Raw genomic sequence first — 20015 nt, 5'->3', positions numbered from 1 at the left:
ATCCATTTAACAAAGAGAGCCAAAACAGCAGCGGAAGAAATGCAAAGAGCTGCATCAGAATTGTCAAGCAAAAAAAAAAAAGACAATTAAAAAAGGAGGCTGCCCCTTTACGGAGCAAGCAAGCTTAGGCTTTTTGACTGTATCAGGTTCCCATCAATGGCCACCATCTTGGATGCCATTTTGAATTGCTGACCTGGTGAACACAGGGTCACAAGGGGTGGGGGAGGAGGGGCCGGGGGCCATTGGAAGGGTGCAGGAGTGGCTTCACGAGCCGCACTTTTCAGGGGAGGAGGGGAAGAGCCGCATGTGGCTCGTAATCTGCGGGTTGGCCATGGCTGCTCTACAGCGTAAGCTGAGAACCAGCTGTTTTTTTAGCTCAAGCAGTAGAAGCTCCTATACTAAACTCCAGCGGTCCCAGGTTCAAATCTGCCCAAGGCAGCAAGTGGTTTAGTTGGAAAAACTTCCATTTTGGTTGAAAAGACATTGTGCCTCACAACTCAAAAGATTTTATAGAATCATAGGACTGGAAGGGACCTCGAGAGGTCATCGAGTCAAGCCCCCCACTCTCAAGGCAGGACCAAGCTCCGTCTACACCATCCCTGACAGATGTCTATCTAACCTGTTCTTAAATATCTACAGAGAGGGAGATTCCACCACCTCCCTTGGCAATTTATTCCAATATTTGACCACCCTGACAGTTAGGAATTTTTTCCTAATGTCCAATCTAAACCTCCCTTGCTGCACTTTAAGCCCATTACTCCTTGTCCTGTCCTCAGAAACCAAGAGGAACAAATTTTCTCCTTCCTCCTTGTGACACCCTTTTAGATATTTGAAAACCGCTATCATGTCCCCCCTTAATCTTCTTTTTTCCAAACTAATCAAGCCCAGTTCATGAAGCCTGGCTTCATTGGTCATGTTCTCCAGACCTTTAATCATTCTTGTAGCTCTTCTCTGTACCCTTTCCAATTTCTCCACATCTTTCTTGAAATGTGGCGCCCAGAACTGGACATAGTACTCCAGCTGAGGCCTAACTAGTGCAGAGTAGAGCGGAAGAATGACTTCACGAGTTTTGCTTACAACACACCTGTTGATACAACCTAGAATCATATTTGCTTTTTTTGCAGCAGCATCACCCTGTTGACTCATATTCAACTTGTGGTCCACTATGACCCCTGGATCCATTTCCGCCATGCTCCTTCCTAGACAGTCGCTTCCCATCTTGTATGTATGGAACTGATTGTTCCTTCCTAAGTGGAGCACTTTGTATTTCTCTTTATTAAACTTCATCCTGTTTACCTCTGACCATTTCTCTAACTTGCTAAGGTCATTTTGAATTATGTCCCTATCCTCCAAAGAAGTTGCAACCCCACCCAGTGTGGTGTCATCTGCAAACTTAATAAGCGTACTCTCTATCCCAATATCTACATCATTGATGAAGATATTGAACAGTACGGGTCCCAAAACAGACCTTTGAGGAACTCCACTTGTTATCCCTTTCCAGCAGGATTTAGCACCGTTAACAACAACTCTCTGACTACGGTTATCCAGCCAATTATGCACCCACCTTATCGTGGCCCTATCTAAGTTATATTTGCCTAGTTTATTAATAAGAATATCATGCGAGACCATATCAAATGCCTTACTAAAGTCTAGGTATATGACATTCACCGCTTCTCCCTTATCCACAAGGCTCGTTATCCTATCAAAGAAAGCTATCAGATTAGTTTGGCATGACTTGTTCTTCACAAACCCATGCTGGCTATTCCCTATCACTTTATTACCTTCCAAGTGTTTGCATATGATTTCCTTAATTACCTGCTCCATTATCTTCCCTGGGACAGACGTTAAACTGACCGGTCTGTAGTTTCCTGGGTTGTTCTTATTCCCCTTTTTATAGATGGGCACAATATTTGCCCTTTTCCAGTCTTCTGGAATCTCCCTTGTCTGCCGTGATTTTTCAAAAATCATAGCTAAAGGCTCAGATACCTCCTCTATCAGCTCCTTGAGTATCCTGGGACTTGCTGACATCTAACTTTCCTAAGTGATTTTTAACTTGTTCTTTGTGTATCCTATCTTCTAAACTTACCCTCTCTCTGCTTGTATTCACTCTACCTTACAGCAGCCAAACTTTTCAAAGTCTGGGAGAATTGCCAGCACTTTCTAAGCGCAGTTGGCTTGGACATCTTGAATTCTGGTTCCTCAGTTAGAAGTACATCTTAAAAGGGCCAGATTTCCAGAGGCTGAGTGCTCAGTGCTTTCTTAAAATCAGGCCTCTTTAAGAAGTCCCTAGTTGGGGAAACCAAAAATCACTATTGCCTTTGGAAAATCTTGCATTAAATCTACTCACCCAAATAACAGTGGCTGGCAATGGCAACTGGAAGCTCTTTTGGGAGGTGATGGAATATCACAAAGTCTCGTAAATTAGATATGTCCAGAGTTTGTCCTCCTCCTTGCAGTAACCACATTCTCCACCCTGCACCTTGTGACTGCAGGGACCCATTACAACTGGTCCTGCAGTAGGGCATGTTGATGTCTGTCGCTCTGCTGTCATGGCCTCCTTCCCCCTTTCTCTCCGTCACCTGTCAGGAGCATGGGAGCCATCTCCAGGCCAGAAGTGTTCAACGGTGGAGTGGCCTATCCAACAGCCCTGGACTTCTCCTTGCAGTTTTGTCCAGGGTCTGTGCGCCACTGGGCCAGGAAGACAGCAGACTCCCCCACACCTTGCATCCTGGTGCCTTTGGCTCCTTGGCTGTGCAGGGAGCCCCTTCCCATCTGGTTGTATCAGTGCCGCCAGGCCTGCTGTCAGATCCACCCTTAGCTACTATTGCAGCCTCCCCACATGGTATCCACCACAACAATGCCCTCACACAGTGACTCCTGGGAGATTGCCATGGCAACAAAGTAGCATTCTGCTGCACTATGACCTAACCCAGGGTTTGAGCATCTTCCACCGCTGTACATTTTCTGGCTCTGCCTTGCACCATGGAGATGGAGTGAGACAGGGAGTAATGGGACAGATTTAAATCCAAGCACACATGCTTCATGTGGACGCGTACTGCTTATTGAATAGGTACACACTTATCTGACCACAGGATTCTCTCTGTGTCTATTTCAATCCATGGCTTTTAACAGCCAGTCATGGCTGTTTACTATGCTTGCAACAGTAGTCTTGTTTTAATAATAAAAAGTGGTTTTTTTTCTGTTTTGGTTAACAAGTATTGGTTGATTTAAACCTACGTGCCTAAGTGGAACTATGTTACCCAGGAGAAGCAGAACGCCGTTGACCTTGCAGATTGTCTCTTTTTGTTTTCCCAACTAATAGCAACACAGAAGTTGGGGCAAAGGGGAGAGCTTTGGCTCAGGGAGGGGATTCTGAGTGATTTCTTCCCTGGAAAAGGGTTTATTTTATATTTTCAGTTACACTTGGAAGTGGCAGTGATCAGTTTTCTTTCTTTTGGGGTCACAGGGAAACCGAGACTGGAAAAGTTTGTCTCTGGGAGTTACAGAGACAGATTCTTACACAGTTTTGTTCTGCTAGCCAGCCCCCATATATACACGCGGAGTGCCAGGTTGGGGAAATGAGCCATGACATGGTGTCAGCGGTGGGATGACTCAGAGTGAATCCCTGGGCAGTAATCCTTTGCTACAAGGATATTTGGGTTTGAGGTAGATCTTACATTGCACTAAAACTGAAAAAGTGATCTTGTAGTTCAAAAGGTCGGAGACCACTAGGTGTCTGGTTTTGAACTGGACAGTCCAGTATTTGAGCTTTCTGTTCGGGAAACAAATTGAGAAAATAGAAATGAGAAAATAGAAAAGTCCGGTATTTTCTAAATAAAATGTAAAGTAGATTGTGATGTAATGTCAAGTGTGTCTGCTGTTTTGTTGAAACCATCTGGCAACCTTAGAGACCACTGCTGTAATGTTCTGCAAGACTATTTGTTGTTGGTGGTAGGGTGTTTTCCAGTTACCGACTAACACAGCTACCCTTCTGAAGCTAATTCAACCAAGATTTCCACCTTCTGCTCATGAGTAGCTAAAGAGGCATAACTCAATGGCCTCATCATTGCACAAATTGTTGGGGCAAACTTTGTCCAACACAATATTCTTATTTAATATTTTTAGAACAGTCATCCAGTCAAAATCAGGGGCCCACAGTGTCAGATGCGTCCAAACACCTAAAAAGACCATGCTCCCTGATTTACCGAGCCTTCCACCTTCCATTCCTTAAGAGGCAAATGCCAGCCACCAGGAGAAGACACAGAAAGAAAAGCAGTCGGTTCAGTACTTTAACCACAAGACCATTCTTCTTCTATGTGGCAATCTCTGCACTTCAAACAAGGTATGTAATTCTCAGCTCTAGGACACATACTTGTGTTAGTTGCAATCCAGTTTGTGAACTGAAAATTGAATGCAGCCCCGACAATGCAAGGGATGGGAGGAACTAGCTCCCTGAGTATGTTTCCAGAACCTCAGAAAGATATTTAGTGCGGCTACCCCCGGCTTCTCATACCGCTGCAGCTACCTTACTGTGTTTAGTATGACAGATCGATCACAGATAGAGCAAGTAAAATATCTCCTCGAGCTGGTAATTAAATACCCAGCTTGAAGTGTACACATATCCAAAATGAAATAGAATAGTCTTGTGCTTAAAACACTAGACTGACTCGGAAAACCTGAGTTTAATTCCTGGCTCTGACGCATGTTCTTTGGGTGAGTTTCTTCATCTCTCTGCACCTGAGTTCTATACTTATAGGCTACGTCTACACTGGCATGATTTTCCGGAAATGCTTTTAACGGAAAAGTTTTCCGTTAAAAGCATTTTCGGAAAAGCGCGTCTAGATTGGCAGGACACTTTTCCGGAAAAGCACTTTTTGTGGAAAAGTGTCCGTGGCCAATCTAGATGCATTTTTCTGCAAAAAAGCCCCGATCGCCATTTTTGCGATCGGGGCTTTTTTGCGGAAAACGGTACTGTGCTGTCTACACTGGCCCTTTTGCGCAAAAGTCTTTCGGAAAAAGACTTTTGCCCTAACGGGAGCAGCATAGTTTTTCTGGAAAAGCACTGATGATTTTACATTAGATCGTCAGTGCTTTTCCGGAAATTCAAGCGGCCAGTGTAGACAGCTGGCAAGTTTTTCCGGAAAAGCGGCTGATTTTCCAGAAAAACTTGCCAGTCTAGACACAGACATAAAGTGTGACTGACCATTATTAATGTGTGATCATACAATGCATGGGTAGGGTTGCCAGGTGTCTGGTTTTGAACTGGACAGTCCAATATTTGAGCTTTCTGTTTGGGAAACAAATTGAGAAAATAGAAATGAGAAAATAGAAATGTCTGGTATTTTCTAAAGAAGATGTAATGTAGATTGTGATGTAATGTCAAGTGTGTCTGGTATTTTTGTTGAAACCATCTGGCAACCCTATTCATAGCACAGAGGCCCCAAGCATGATTGCAACTTCTATGTACAGTTCAGTGAGAAACTGCTTTCTTTTCCTGTGAATTTGTGGAATTCCACCTATTTTTTCACATTCTGCAGTGGAATAAATGGGAGCCCTTTTGAAGGTTTTGAAATGAAAACAAACAAAAAGCAGACAGAGAGAGATCAGAATAGCCCTGTTGTCCAAGCACTCACTTCAGATGGAAAAAACCCAGCCTCCAGTCCCTTGTTTGAAATAGCAGTGCAGGATTTGAACCTAGGATGCCCACAACTCCACCAAGGGCCCCAACCACAAGGGTATTTGTGGCTCACCCACTCTTACTACTTTTGACCAGAAATTCCATCTTGGACCTGAGAAACCTCTCGCCTACAATGTTGGCGAGTTTGGTACATTACAGCAAAATGTGCTGATTTTCATGAATCAGCATATTCCAACACAAAAACGGGTTTGAAAAATTCCTGACCAACGCTCGTTGTGTACTACAAACAATGAACAAAGGAGTGTGAGAAAAGCAATAAAAAGGAAAGACCCCAGGATACTCTCTGCTGTGAGGGCCAGACACAGAGACCCTTGGATGTCCAAAGTAAAAGAACTATAGCTTTTGTTTCACAGGCAGAATGTCATATTTGGGGATGAAGGAAAGACAGATTGTAGATGTCTGTCTGTCTGCTTGAAGCATAATAATGCAATAGAGCTGTTCAGGTGAATGTAGTGAAGAATGTAGCAGACTGCTTTTCAAAGACAAAGTCTCAATGGGTCGAATCTATCACAAACTGTCTATTTTCTTGATGCGTAATGCCCATTAGCATCAACATTAAATATATGCATCAAGAGAATATAGCTTTCTGTTTGGTCATTTGACTGTATAACAACATGGGCATCTGGGGGGATTATTTCTGAATTAAAATCAGAGCAGGGGAGATGATGCCTGAAAACATTGGTCAAAATTTCTCCTCTTATCTTCTACTAGCAGACTTACCCAGCATTTCTCGGGTCCTCCACACATCTTTTTTTAAAGGATAAATGTGCATGCTTTCGTGAAATGATTATTTTTGGGAAATCATGTTATTTTCATGAAGTTAATTTTAGTACTTTTTTAAAATGGGAATTCCACCAAATGGATTTTGATTTCATCTCTATAAAACATAGCAAATGACATGAGTTTAACAAAAAAAGAGCTATCGGAAATTTGGTTTCCAATAATATTTTCTTCTAGTTTTCAAACGTTAAGCATTGATTTAGTTGTGCCAAAACAGAGCACTGCTCCAAATTTCTCCATTTTCTCTTTTCTGTAAGGTTTATTGAGAAGCAATCCTACTGGAGGTTCATCTTATTTTTCTGGCTCATCTTGGTTCAGTCTCCTTCAACATTCATTCAGTTATGTCCGTTTCGAGGACTGTACAGGTGCAGCTACACTGCACCGTAACTCAAAATAAGATGCACAATCTGAGCGACGAAAATTGCGTATCTTATTCCAATCTTATTTCTAAATAGCTTATTTCATACTTTGGCTCTCTCTACATAGTGCCAAATTTCAAAATAAAGCACTATTCCAAATTGTCCCTTACTCCTTGTGCACTGAGGATTACAGGGATGTCAGAAGAGTGAGCCTGAAATAACAGGCTTACCTTTAAGAAGCGGGATAGCTATTTCAGGATACTCCAGTATCCCGAAATAGCATTGCAGTATAGACGTAGCCTACTTGATTTGGTGATTCTGTCTCTTTTCTGTTTCATTTTCTGAGATGCAATTCCATTCCAGGCACATCACATTTCCCTGGCACAACCAAACCCTGACCTTGCTTTCAGTTATGATTACAGGAAGCTGTATATCAAATTTGCTAGTCCTAGCTCTTATCCTTTAGGAGCAGGTCTTGATCAAACAAACACTAAATTATATAGTAGAGTAGAGTAGAGGACACACCCAGCATTGCCCAGGTCCAGTCCGGAGGCAGGTATGTGCTGGGGTATATGCAGGCCTCCTGCTGGCATTCCCCTGGCTTTTCCCAGGGAGTGAAGAGGGGGAGGCAACAGGGAGGCCTCTTGGTGGCGCAAGCCAGCACCAGCGGCACTCCCTGGATCAAGGGCCAGGATGAGAGGCAGGTAGGCTATGCAGTCCTGCTGGCACATCCAAACTGCTCAGCCCAATGGTGCTGCATGTGGGCCCAGCATGTGGCAGAGGAGGGACTGCACTGTCTGGTCCTGATGGTATTCTGTGGGCAGAGGCAAGAGTGAGGATGTTGGAGATTCCCTTCCCTTCCCCATCCCCAGCAAGATAGAGAGCTCCGTCCCCAGCTGGCTTCTCCCTTTCTGGTGCAGCTGTTGGCACTCTGACATATAGCTACCCCCTACCCCATGCTCGCTGCCCCCAGTGGTGACTGTTTAGTGTCACATCCCTCTAATCAGCTCCCTCCCTTTCCAAGTGGTAGAAGACACAATCCCATTCCAGGCACATCCCATTTTCCTGCCACAACCAAACCCTGGCCTTGTTTTAAGTTAGGGTAAAAGGAAGCTGCCTACCAAATTTTGTGATCCTATCTGTTACCATTTAGGAGCAGTTCTTGAACAAACAGATGGAGTCAGAGACAGATGCCTCTAAAATATATTGATTAGATCCACTATAAATAATAGCTTTAACTCATCATACAGTTACTGGTGATTCTGTAGCGTGGATACACAGCAAGGGTGAAAGGTTCAATTAGAAAAAAACCCAAGCTGTTATGTCTCCTAACTGATCTGTTATGCAAACCCATTCTTGACAGCAAGTCAAGGGTCTTTGCTGAGGAGTGAAGATTTTATATCCTGAGTCAAAATTTTCAAAGCAAAATTGGAAAGTCTGCATCCTCAAGTGAAAGCACACCTATGAGGAGCAATTCAAACCTCTGGATTTATGTGCAAACCAGAATGCCCCCCTAGCCACCAGCAGCATAAAGAAAATATCACACAAATCTCCATAGGAAATCGTAGAGAGAGACATTTTGAAAATGTACACGCTATTTGTGAGCATCATACATTACAGGGTGTATTAATGACAGTGCCTCACAGTAAAATCCAGAGTATTTATTAAAGGAATTCTTAGCACCCATAAACTCCAAACATGTAGCATCTCCCATGCCGGCAATCAAACCCCCGACCACAAGCACCAGACATAATTCATTTGATCCATTCTGTAGAAGCAATGGGGGAAAAAAATACTGCAAAGCCAGGAGCATGGATAAAGGTTGAAGAAAAAGACCTTCCTTGCAAAAGAGACTAGCAGGGAAAAATCACCCAGGATGAATGTGAGATATATAATGCTTCACAGACTGCTTATTCTGAAACTTACTACCGCACATAAAAGTGAAAAATTAGCATGCAATGAATAATTTATTTAGCGCTTTACTGTTGTTTAAACAAATCGCTTTCGTGAAAGCAATGCGTATTCAAGCAATAAATCACTCTTTAACACTCTGTCACAAGGCAAAGATACCACTTGACAGAATTACTGAATGGTATTGCATGGCCATGAGGCAAGTTCAACCAAGATAAGAGAGATGTCCTTGAGTAAGAGAGTTCGGGGGAGAGGGGAATCAAAGAGAAGGGAATTGCATCTTTAAAAACAACAATAACCCCCCAGTAGGTCGAATTTATAAACAGAGCGTCCACACCATTATTTAGAAATAACAGACCACTTATTTCGAAATCTGTACTCCTGCTTTACTCGAGGAATAGCACTAATTTCAAAAGACTTATTTTGAAATAGCAATCATGTGGATGCTCCGATGCCACTATTTCGAAATAACGATACCCCAGAGTAATTCGAACTAATTACCGTAGTCCCCAGTGCTTTCTGGGGCTCTAAGTTGAGGTAGCATGACCACATTAACAGAGCCTGCCTTGGACTAATTTTGAGTCTTCCCCGTAGTGAGGACATGCTATTTCGATGTTGTTAAATCGGGAGTTATTAAATCAATGTTAGTTATTCTGAAATAGTTTTGTAGCATAGACATGCCCTTAAAGACTAACAAAAATATATAGCATCATGAGCTTTCGTCGGCAAAACATGCTTCATCAGATGGTGATGTGTCTTCAAAGTGAAACTCATCCTGACACAAAAGGAGAGAGCATGTAAGCCCCTTTCATGTGCAGAGCCCAAAAGTAAGTTAAAAACATTAATTGGTAAATTAAATTAATGGAGAGTGCCTATTTCCTAGAACTGGAAGGGACCTTAAGTCCAGTGCCCTACCTTCATAGCAGGACCAAGTACCATCCCTGACAAATTTTTACCTCAAATGGCCTCTATAAGGATTGAGCTCACAACCCTAGGTTTAGCAGGCCAATGCTCAAACCACTGAGCTATCCCTTCTCCCCTCAAGCTTAACACCTCTATGACTCAGGCAAGTATTTTTATATACCCTATACAGAAGGGGCTTATGGGACTTTGCTTGTGCACACACAGCCAGGGATGGAAGTTATCAAGATTCTGATTCATTCCTGACTCTTAACCCCCTAAATCTAATGTGTCCTCCTCCTCTGACAAAGGGGCAGATGAATTTCAGAAGGTTCAGGTCTATTCTGAGTTTCAATCACCAACTTGCTCTCTTTAACAATAAAGGATCGGGTCAAAATCCATCTTCTCCAAGTGCAATTCTATTGCATATTCTGCCTTCCATGGCATGTGTAACTTCAGTGGATCCTTGGCTCAGGACAGAGGGTAGAACTTTGCCTGCAGGTCTCAACAGTCTGGTTTTCCCAGCGTGCTAAAGAATTCTAAGGCATGTCGTAGCGAGCGCGGAGGGAGAAAATGGCACTTAATGAGGAAGCATACCTACTGTTCCTCACAACGGCGTGTTCCTCTGTGTACCGGTAACTGTTTTCTTCAGACCATAAGGACTCCACAAGCTGTGTGTAACAAACCCTCTGTTTTCTACTGTAACGCTCCACAAAATAACGTACCGCAGTATAGAGAAATGGATATACTGGATCAGGTCCAATAATAGTGTCACTTCATTAACATCCATGGAGTTAAATCAGGTATGAACTTGGCTCAGTCATAAACCAAGGAACACTTTTTATGAGTTGTATGGATGCCAAAATTAGGTTGTCTATTACTGCCCCTTTACAGTAGTCGAGAGAAAATGAGTCCAGCCGAGCCTCGGTGTGATGAGATGCAAAAGCATTTCAGTCAATGACATTGTCTCAGGCCTAAATCTGGTTCCACCTTCTTCCTCTGTCTCATAAGACATGACCTAGCAAAGCAGATGAATAACAACGGGGATGGAATTTAGGTCCCATTTTTCCATAAACACACATAACTAAATGAACCAATCAGCCTCTCTTGCTGACCTCTATAGAGCAACTTTCTGCATTTATTATATTTCTACATGTATATTTTCAGTCTGCTTTTTTTTTAAGTGGTAAGTCAACTAACTCCTGTTACAATAGCAAATCAGTTACAACCCAACATTTCTACTGGTTTTATCCGATCTCAAAAGAAGCCGCACCACCCACAATCCATTAGCTCTCCTATGTCTTGCAGAGATTTGCCTGAACGTATAATGAAGTTCTTCAGTTACTCACAGTTCCTTTTTCGTTCAAACTACAACAGACTACACCAGTGGCAGTTGTTTGTAAGGCATCTCAAGACCAATCGTAATGCAAAAGGTCATATTTTCTGAGATGTCTAGAGATCGCAACCATAAGGTTGTAATGTCACATGCCAATAATTCAAGGTTGGAAGTTACAGCTGTTAATAACTTCTTCATTCTTTCTCCTTAAACTCCCCCACAAGTGTTGTCATGTAAGGATGTTGCTTGAACGTCGCATTCAAATGTGTTATTTGCTTATGGGAAAAGATTTAGGATGGTAGTCCCTTAACGAGTACCCAGGAATAATAAGCAATATAAAGTGCACATTTCAGAGTTGGGATATAAATGCTTGTTAAAGGTCTGATCTCACTGGGCCAATATATTACGCAGAATGTGTTGATTTTGTTAATACATTAAAAAAAACTATTTTCTTTCAGGGAAAAGAGGAGGGCTCAGATGAAAATCCCTAGCAGTTGCTAAAAATGCATCGGATTGTTAAAGGAAATGGGAAATAAGCCAGTCTGTGACAAAAGGGAGATTCCCCCTTTTAAACAAAACTGTTATCTCACTCAAACACACATTATTTTACAAAAGGTATTGCCACCAGTTAGTGGAAAACCAGCAAATGTGTACAGGTCAAAAGAATCTTGCAGTAATGAGTATGGTACAAGGTTGGTTTGGTTACATCAATGCCTGGAAAAACTGCCCTGCCATTTCAAAACATACTTAGAATATGTGCTGTGACTTCCCAGGGTTAACTTTCTTGACTAATAAACACACAAAACTAGGTTCTAAAATTATAGTCCAGGAGACTGAACTTCTCTAGTTACCTACAGCATAAGATCAGCACAAGCCGCACCTCAACATGGTCCTTAACTCTGACCAGGAGGTATTGCCCTGATAGATGAAAGGTTAATTTAGCATCCATCGCCTCTTCAGTCTTTGGCTTCCTAACACTGGTCACAGCCAGAGATCACACCTTGTCACAGCAACAGGCGGAACCAAACCTGGGACGTCTGGAGCTTAGTGCGTGAATGAGCTAAAAGCCAGCTGGCTCTCTGCTAAGATTGTAGAGCAAACTCATTCGTTTTCTCTGTAGGTGGGCTGAGTGCCACTACATGGGACAGTACATTTCTATTACTATTCTACATGGGACAGTGAGCCACACAGAGAAGGTGCGTGGGTTATATACAACAGCACAACTCAGGACAGAGAGGAGCAAAGTGTCCCCTGATCTCATCCAGCTCCCTGATTTAATGCAGATCAGCCTAAAGACTGCTCTAAATTGTGTTGGCTGCCAATTGTTCTCAAATAGTTGATGCAGTAGCAGTGGATCAAGAGGACATAAGGCTTTTGGATTCATAACCTCATTGAAATAAAACAAGAGAGACATCCAAAAGCAAAGAGCAGTTGAAAATTCATGGAGGAATTTCTTAGAGAATAGTTTTCAACCTACATACCCATGATAGGACTGCAAGGCCATAACTACACTAGGGAATTACTTCAAAAGAACTACATTTGAAATAACTCCCAGAACAACTATTTCAAAAGAAGCTTATTTCTCAAGGAAAACAAGAGCCCAGATTTAAAAATAACCTACCCATTATTTCGAAACAACAGGCTTGGTAGCATGGAAACTCTGCTTATTATTTCAAAATAAGGGGGGTTATTTCAAAATAACTCCATAGTGTAGACCAGGGCCAATGGAATTGTCTTTTAACACATCCCCTTGCCTGCTTTGGAACAGAGGGAGGAAAAGAATGAGAAAAAAAAGCTAAAGACTTCTGGTTCTTCAACATTAAATCCTGCCTACTCTTCAGCTTTGTCTACACTGCAGGGTTTTTGTGCAAGAAGCTTTCTGCAGAAGAGATCTTCCGCAAAAACTTCTTGCACAAAAGCACGTCCACACCTCAAAAGTGCATCACACTGCATGGATGCTCTTGCACAAGAAGACTCTGATGGCCATTCACAGAATGGCCATCAGAGCACCTGTGCTTTTTCTGATAGGCTCTTTTTGTGCAAGAAACCACTGTTGAGCATCCACACACACCTTTTTGCGCAAGAACTCTTGCACAAAAAGGAGTTATTTCTCGTAGAAAGAGGTATACCTACACTGCAAAAAGCCCTCTGTTCTGCCATTTTACTGTAAATTTTCTTGCGCAAAAATGCACTTGACATGTGGACACGCCACGGGTTTTTGTGCAAAAACAGCTGTTTTGCACAGAAACCCTGTAGGGTAGACATAGACTTCTTGGGGGCAGATAATTGCCACGGAACTGGAAAGCATCCAGCTGCCCTTACAACATCTGAGTACAAATCATGTAAGGGAAGCATTTTAGTACCTCCTATACAAGTCAGTCTTGGAGAAGCACAGTAGGCCTCGATGCTAGAGCTACTGAAAGTAACAATGTGGCACTGACGACATAAGCCTTAAGATCAAAACAACTCCGAGCTAATTTTTTTTCCCCTAAAGGAGGGCAGGAGAATGATGTTTAATGCATCTAGTCATCCCAGGAAGGACTCAGGTATAAAATAGGTGCACTAAACAGGGTGTAGAGAAATTACATTGTCCTCAGGGAATGTAGGGTTAATTCCAACATAGCTTTCCCCCTCTCCAATACTGAAGACTAAGGGAAAGACAATAAAGTTGTTGCTTGGGACACACAGAGAACGCCTGATCGTGTTCCTCGCCCAGAGACATAAGTTAGGGGCATCTCTGAAGCCGAGTAGCTTTCAGTCTCCCAAACAGCTGACATTAACCGATGTTGCTCGCCAGATAGGGAAATGGAGGCACAAAGAAGTAAAGTGACTTGCCCAAGGGTACGTCTAGACTACCGTGTTTTGTCGATGGAAGTTTTGTCGACAGATACTGTCGACAAAACTTCCGTCGACAAAGAGCGTCCAGACACATTGAGTTCTGTCAACAAAGCAAGCTGCTTTGTCGACAGAGCTCCGTAGTCTGGACGCAACGTTACAGGCAATAACACCTTCTGTCGACAGAGTTCTGTCGACAGAAGGTGTTATGCCTCATGAAATGAGGTATACCAGCGTCGACAAAACTGCTGAGTTCTGTCGACGTTATGTCGACAGAACTCAGCGGTAGTGTAGACGCTGGTATAGTTTTGTCGACAAAAGTCCACTTTTGTTGACAAAACTAGGTAGTCCTAGTCCGAACTACCGTTACTCCTCGTGAAACGAGGAAGCCTAGTCCGAACTACCTAGTCCGTGCCACGTGTAGCTGCACGGCACGGAGTCCGCACTAGCGGACATTTAAAAATGGTGGCGCCCAGCTTTATGCAAATGAAGCCCGGGAAATTCAAATCCCGGGCTTCATTTGCAACTCCAGTTGCCTACATTACTACCCTAGTTCGAACTAGGGCGGTAGTGTAGACATACCCCAAATGACTAAGCACCTCTTGCCTACAGAGACACGCCCCTGAAGATTCTTGGAAAGCATCAGTTGTGATGTCTGGATAGCGGGCTCCATGTTGTCAAGCATTATCATCCTCATATTTACTGTTACAATGTTAATCAATCCATGATGGGTTTGAAGGTTTAGGCACAGGGGCTGTCATGATCACGAGAGATGGCCAGCAGCCTGGAGACTAAGGGGTTAACTACACCTAGCCAGGTGGAGTGGCCAATGGGAATGTAGGTAGGAATTTCAAACTAGGACAAAGGAATTGTTGGGTTTCCCTCCTTCGGTCTCTGGGCAGTTTTTTCTCCAGCTATTGAAGGGGACAGGATGTCTCCCTCTAAGAAAATACTCTTCAAAGTCTGTAAGTAGGATAGAGTTTAGATAAATCCATTAGGTTTTATTGCTTTACGGTTTGGGAAACAGGATCTGATGCCTGTGCATTTAAAAATGGGTTTTGCTCGCCTTTGTAATTAAGTTCCTGGCCCATGGTAAATTTCTCCTCCATGAGTATATTATTTTGTTACTGTTCCATCTAGTCATTATGCTTACAACAGAAATATTGTGGTGATAATAAAAATTATTTTTCTTTTATTTTTATTAACCTGGTATTGGTTAATTTTTGTGTCCTGATTTGTACTTTAGGGGTGAGATTTCCCAAGTAGTCTCTCCCTGATTTCTTTAGCATATTTGGGTGATGACAGCAGAGATTTTATTCCCAAAATCTAGGTTGTTAAGATTTTGGGGGAAAGTTTTATACCAAAGCCTGGTAGATAAGGTTTGGAGTACTTTTGCTGGCCCTCACGTCTGCATTTATCGTGCCAGAGTGGGGAAGGAGCAATGACGGGGGCTCTAGCTATAGACCCAATACCTGAGAAAGAAACCTTCCTAGAATTTCTTACGCACCTAAAAGGAGGGGAAAAGAGTAGTAAAAGGACTTGGAATTCAAAAGTGAGATTCCTTGTCTTTTTTAATACCTATATGGCTATCACCATAGTATCTGACCACCTCACAATCTTTCGTGTATTTAGCTTCATAATACTCCTTGTGAAGTAGTTGTGCTATTGTTAGTCCACATCTACAAAGCAGGCAGTTATTTCTAAATAATGTCAAAGTACTGTCAAGCTGCAGGACTTCTTACCCCAACTCCTGTAACCCTAAGGCTACGTCTACACTGGCATGATTTTCCGGAAATGCTTATAACGGAAAAGTTTTCCGTTATAAGCATTTTCGGAAAAAGCACATCTACATTGGCAGGATGCTTTTCCGGAAAAGCACATTTTGCGGAAAAGCGTCCGTGGCCAATCTAGACGTGCTTTTCCGTAAAAAAGCCCCAATCGTCATTTTCGCGATCGGGGCTTTTTTGCAGAAAAGAAATCTCTGCTGTCTACACTGGCCCTTTTCCGGAACAGTTTTCCGGAAATGGACTTTTGCCCGAACGGGAGCAGCATAGTTTTTCCGGAAAAGCACTGATGATTTTACATTAGATCGTCAGTGCTTTTCCGGAAATTCAAGGGGCCAGTGTAGACAGCTGGCAAGTTATTCCAGAAAAGCAGCTGATTTTCCGGAATAAGTGGCCAGTGTAGACACAGCCTAACTGTACGAGGAGTAAGGGAAGTTGGAGAAAGAGTGCTCTATTTTGAAATAAGTGCTGTGTAGACACTCCCAGTTTTGAAATAAGCTATTTCGAAATAAGCTTCGCAGTTGACGTAGCTCAATTTGCATCACTCATTTCGAGATAAGCCCTGCTGTGTAGATGCAGCGATAGGGAAAAAGTTCCCTTTGTTTTTAGGTAGGGCTAAATTTTCAATCTTACACTTAGCCCCGAGCGCAAAGGGCTGCATTCTTCATTAGTAGTAGCAGCCCTGGCAGGCATTGGTTTGCTTACTCTATGCACCTGGACCTTATGCCTTGGTAATACGGTTGGGGGGAGGGGGTAGAAATTCCTCACTTCTGTGTGTGGATGCACAGTCAGTGGCTAGTTCAAGTCTTTCAGAGGATCCAATGCTTCCTTGAAAGTCCCCTGCAAGTACCTCAGAGAGACTCGGTGGGTGAGATAGTATCTTTTATTGGAGCCCTGACCACTAGTGTGAGAGAGAAGCTGTCGATCTATAGGGCTCTTCCTCAGGTCTGGGAAACTGAGGCATGTCTATGTCCGAGACAGAACATCAGAAATGGCTGCCCGTCACAGGGAGCCATAGCTTGTAATACCTCTGAGGCTGGTATAGGGGGCTCTGTCTGTGAGGTGGAGTGGTTTCCATATAAGGGCATGTAAATTAATAATCTTCCCCTGCTCGCTCCACCCATTGCAGTGAAAGATCAGCCAATGGGCTGACTTGTGCTCAGGCCTGCTACTCCACCCACTGCAGCAAAAACCAACCTATGGGGTGATAAGTTCACAGGCAATAAAACAGGCAGGCAGCCCCTCTCTCACTGGGGATTCGCATTGAGTGAACGCCTGGCCTGATCACCCAGACGCCTTGCACCCCCCGCTCTTGAGTCTTACTGAGCATACTCCGAGTTGGTCGACCCGAGTGGAGACAGTTTATGAGCGTGTGACCGGTACTTGTGTTCCTGCTGTCTCCAGAACTGGTATAACACCCCCCCACCACCATCATCCCTATCCTAATTGATTTTTTAGTTGTCCTTATTGCTTGCCAAGTGACAGTGGCTAAAAAGTTACTAAGTTAGTTTATAAATAGTTGTGGTTTAGGTTTTTTACTGTTTCCTTGTATAAAGTTGTGTAAATAATCAGCCCTATGGACAATACCAGTGTTAATTCAACTGTTCCTAACCCCTGGGCAGTTATTGGAAATTATTGTGATTTAGAAAAGCCTCAGGGAATTGTTTTGTGTTGTCTGGCAATCTGTTTAATTTTTGTTCTGATGATTGTCTGGCGCCATCAAAATAAAATCAGTTTGTGCTTTTTGAAACCCCCCGTTGTGGTCTCATCCTTTCCGGCATCCCTTCGAACCTCGTGTATTACGGGGACTGACAGTCTACACCTACCGGTGTGCAGTGGCATAGCTGTACCAATGCAGCTGCACTGTTTTGATCCCCAATACCCAGTCAAAACTGGGTTTTTGTCTTTGTTTTTCTTCTTCTTTCTTTTTTCCTTTTTTTTTCTGACAGAAAATTGGATTTTTGGCTGAATGATATTCTGCTGCTTTCCACAGGACATTTTGGTTTTTCATCAGAAAAGCAGATGCCCCTGGAGCAAAATGTTTTTGTTTTTCAGCCAAAACCGACATTATTTCTGTTTGCCTATGTTGTTACAGCAGTTCATAATGTTCCCCATGTACAGGGCTCAACAAATCAGTCAATCTACTTGCCAGTGGCAGGTAACTTTCAGCCAGTCGCCCCGTTCACCGGCGGTGCGTGCATGTGCAATGCAGGTCTGGCGCATGCGCAGTGTGGGGCTGGTGAGTAGATTTCGCTGCTGTTTGTCAAGCCCTGCTCATGTAGCACAAGCTCACCAGCCAGACTTTATCTCCCATGATGCACCACATGCCCCCAAGGAGGGAGGCCAGCCCACAATACGCCATGGAGATATAGCCCATTTAGGGTGCCGGCATACAAAGAATAATGGAATTACAGCTCACATAAGGCATCACAACAGCATTTCCAAACCAAACGTTCCAGATTCTGGCCATATTTCAATTTTCAAATTGTTTTGGCTGAAAAGCAGAAATTCTCAGAAGAGGAGCAAGAAAACATTTTCCAAACTGCTCTAAAATTTGTTGTAATGCCAACAGGTGGAACCAAACCTGGGATTTCTGGAGCTTAGTGTATGAGCCTCTATCACTTGAGCTAAAAGCCAGCTGGCTCTCACCTAAGGCCCAAGAGCAAACTTAGACCACTTAGGCTATGTCTACACTGCAGAGTTTTTGCGCAAAGACTTGCAGAGCGTCCACACTACAAGCCCATTCTTGCTCAAGAAAAAGTACAATAAATTGTAAGAACACAGAGCTTTTTGCGCAAGACGTATTCCTCTTTCTGTGAGGAATAAGCCTTTTTGCACAAGAGCTCTTGCGCAAGAAGGCATTGTGGACGGGCAACAGGGGTTTCTTGCGCAAGAAACCCTACAGCTAAAATGGCCATCAGAGGTTTCTTGCACAAGAGAACCTCCACACTGCCATGGATGCTCTTGCGCAAAAAGCACATGGCAGAGTAGACGCGCTCTTGCACAAGAACTCTTACACAAAAAGTTCTTGCGCAAGAACCCTGCACTGTAAAAATAGCCTAAGAGATAAAGAATAAGTGCCACTACATGGGACAATAAACCACACCCAGAAGGTCTGTGGGTTTCATAGGCATTTACTTTCTATCAGTTTTATCAAGTAGGATATTATTAAAAGTCTCAAAGGGAAAGCCATGTTAGTCTGTAACTTAAAAAAACCCCATAAAAAATGAGTGGTCCTGTAGCAGTATGTCTACACTACAGAGTTTTGTCAGAAAAGCAGCCATTTCTCCAACAAAACCTGAGTTATGTCCACACTGCAATCACGTCCTTCCGAAAGTAAATCGAAAGACAGTATCTGTCAACAAAGCTTCTGTCGACAAAAGCCTGTAGTCTAGACATACCCCTGGAGACTCTACTTAGAATAACCCAAAATAAAAATCCGCTCAGAATGATCTCAGTGTGATCGCCTACCAGATGCGATTGCACTGCATGAATTGCAGTTTATGATTATAGACCTCTGGAGATATTTAAGAACAGGTTAGATAGACATCTGTCAGGGATGGTGTAGATGGAGCTTGGTCCTGCCTTGAGGGCGGGGGGCTGGACTCGATGACCTCTTGAGGTCCCTTCCAGTCCTATGATTCTATGATTCTATGACCTCTTAGCTTTGATGGTGCTAACCCAATAAAAGGTTCCACTGAGAGATTCCTAGCCTCTCTCTTTTTCAATGAGCCCATCTTTCTTGAATGGCCTCAAATTAAAAATAAATTATTAAAGCAATGTTAGGTTGCAAAAACGGTCACATATTCGCTTCTAAGAATGAACACAGGGCCCTTGTTTTAATTTACTTGTGGTAAGGAAACATACTATCTGGTCTTCTTGCCATGTTAAAATTCCAAGCAGACCTTTGAAAAGGCTAAGAAAATATCACTATGAAATGAACCAGAACATTTTGCTAGGGAAGAACTAGATGGAAAGGCAATAACTCTTGTTCCTTGATAGCAATCTCGCTAAGAAGAGACAGACACCCTGGAGTCAACAGAGCTGAGTTTTTTCCCTCCCTATTCTTTTTCTCTTTCTTTCTTCCAGTGTGCACAGAAAGCAAAGCGATTGCTCACATCCAATCGGCAAGCGACAAGGGACTCCATGCCTGACAGGGCATGGCATCAATTAAAGAGGATGATTTTCGGTGGCCACATCTGCTACTCAGCTCAAACGGGTGGCAGCAATGTTTGAAACGCCGAATGGCAAAGAAGTTGCATTGGCCTTGATCACTTAAGCAATCAATGCAGAGCTTGCTAATCCATCCCATTCTAGTACAACAGGAGACCTGCTAAAACATTTAAGCCCATGGGATAGTGCAGATAGAGGGGTGAGGGTGGCAGATCTTATTTGAACCAGAAAGAGGGGAA

General features: G+C 43.1%; 1 protein-coding gene and 1 long non-coding RNA gene across 3 annotated transcripts in view; one reads left to right on the top strand and one right to left on the bottom strand.

The window, feature by feature from the left end:
* Nucleotides 1-20015, bottom strand: part of SORCS1 (sortilin related VPS10 domain containing receptor 1) — a 477697-nt gene that overhangs the window by 327728 nt on the left and 129954 nt on the right. The gene's annotated exons all lie outside the window — the stretch shown is intronic.
* On the top strand, nucleotides 2935-20001 carry LOC112547741 (uncharacterized). Its single transcript, XR_012905724.2, has 3 exons — nucleotides 2935-3070; nucleotides 4126-4342; nucleotides 19693-20001. It is a non-coding gene; the product is annotated as an uncharacterized LOC112547741 (long non-coding RNA).

This window comes from Pelodiscus sinensis, chromosome 8, assembly GCF_052426305.1.
Source record: "Pelodiscus sinensis isolate ZL-2025 chromosome 8, ASM5242630v1, whole genome shotgun sequence".
Lineage (NCBI taxonomy): Eukaryota > Metazoa > Chordata > Testudines > Trionychidae > Pelodiscus > Pelodiscus sinensis.
The sequence above is the reverse complement of the archived record's forward strand: the minus strand, read 5'-3'. Positions and strand labels throughout refer to the sequence as shown.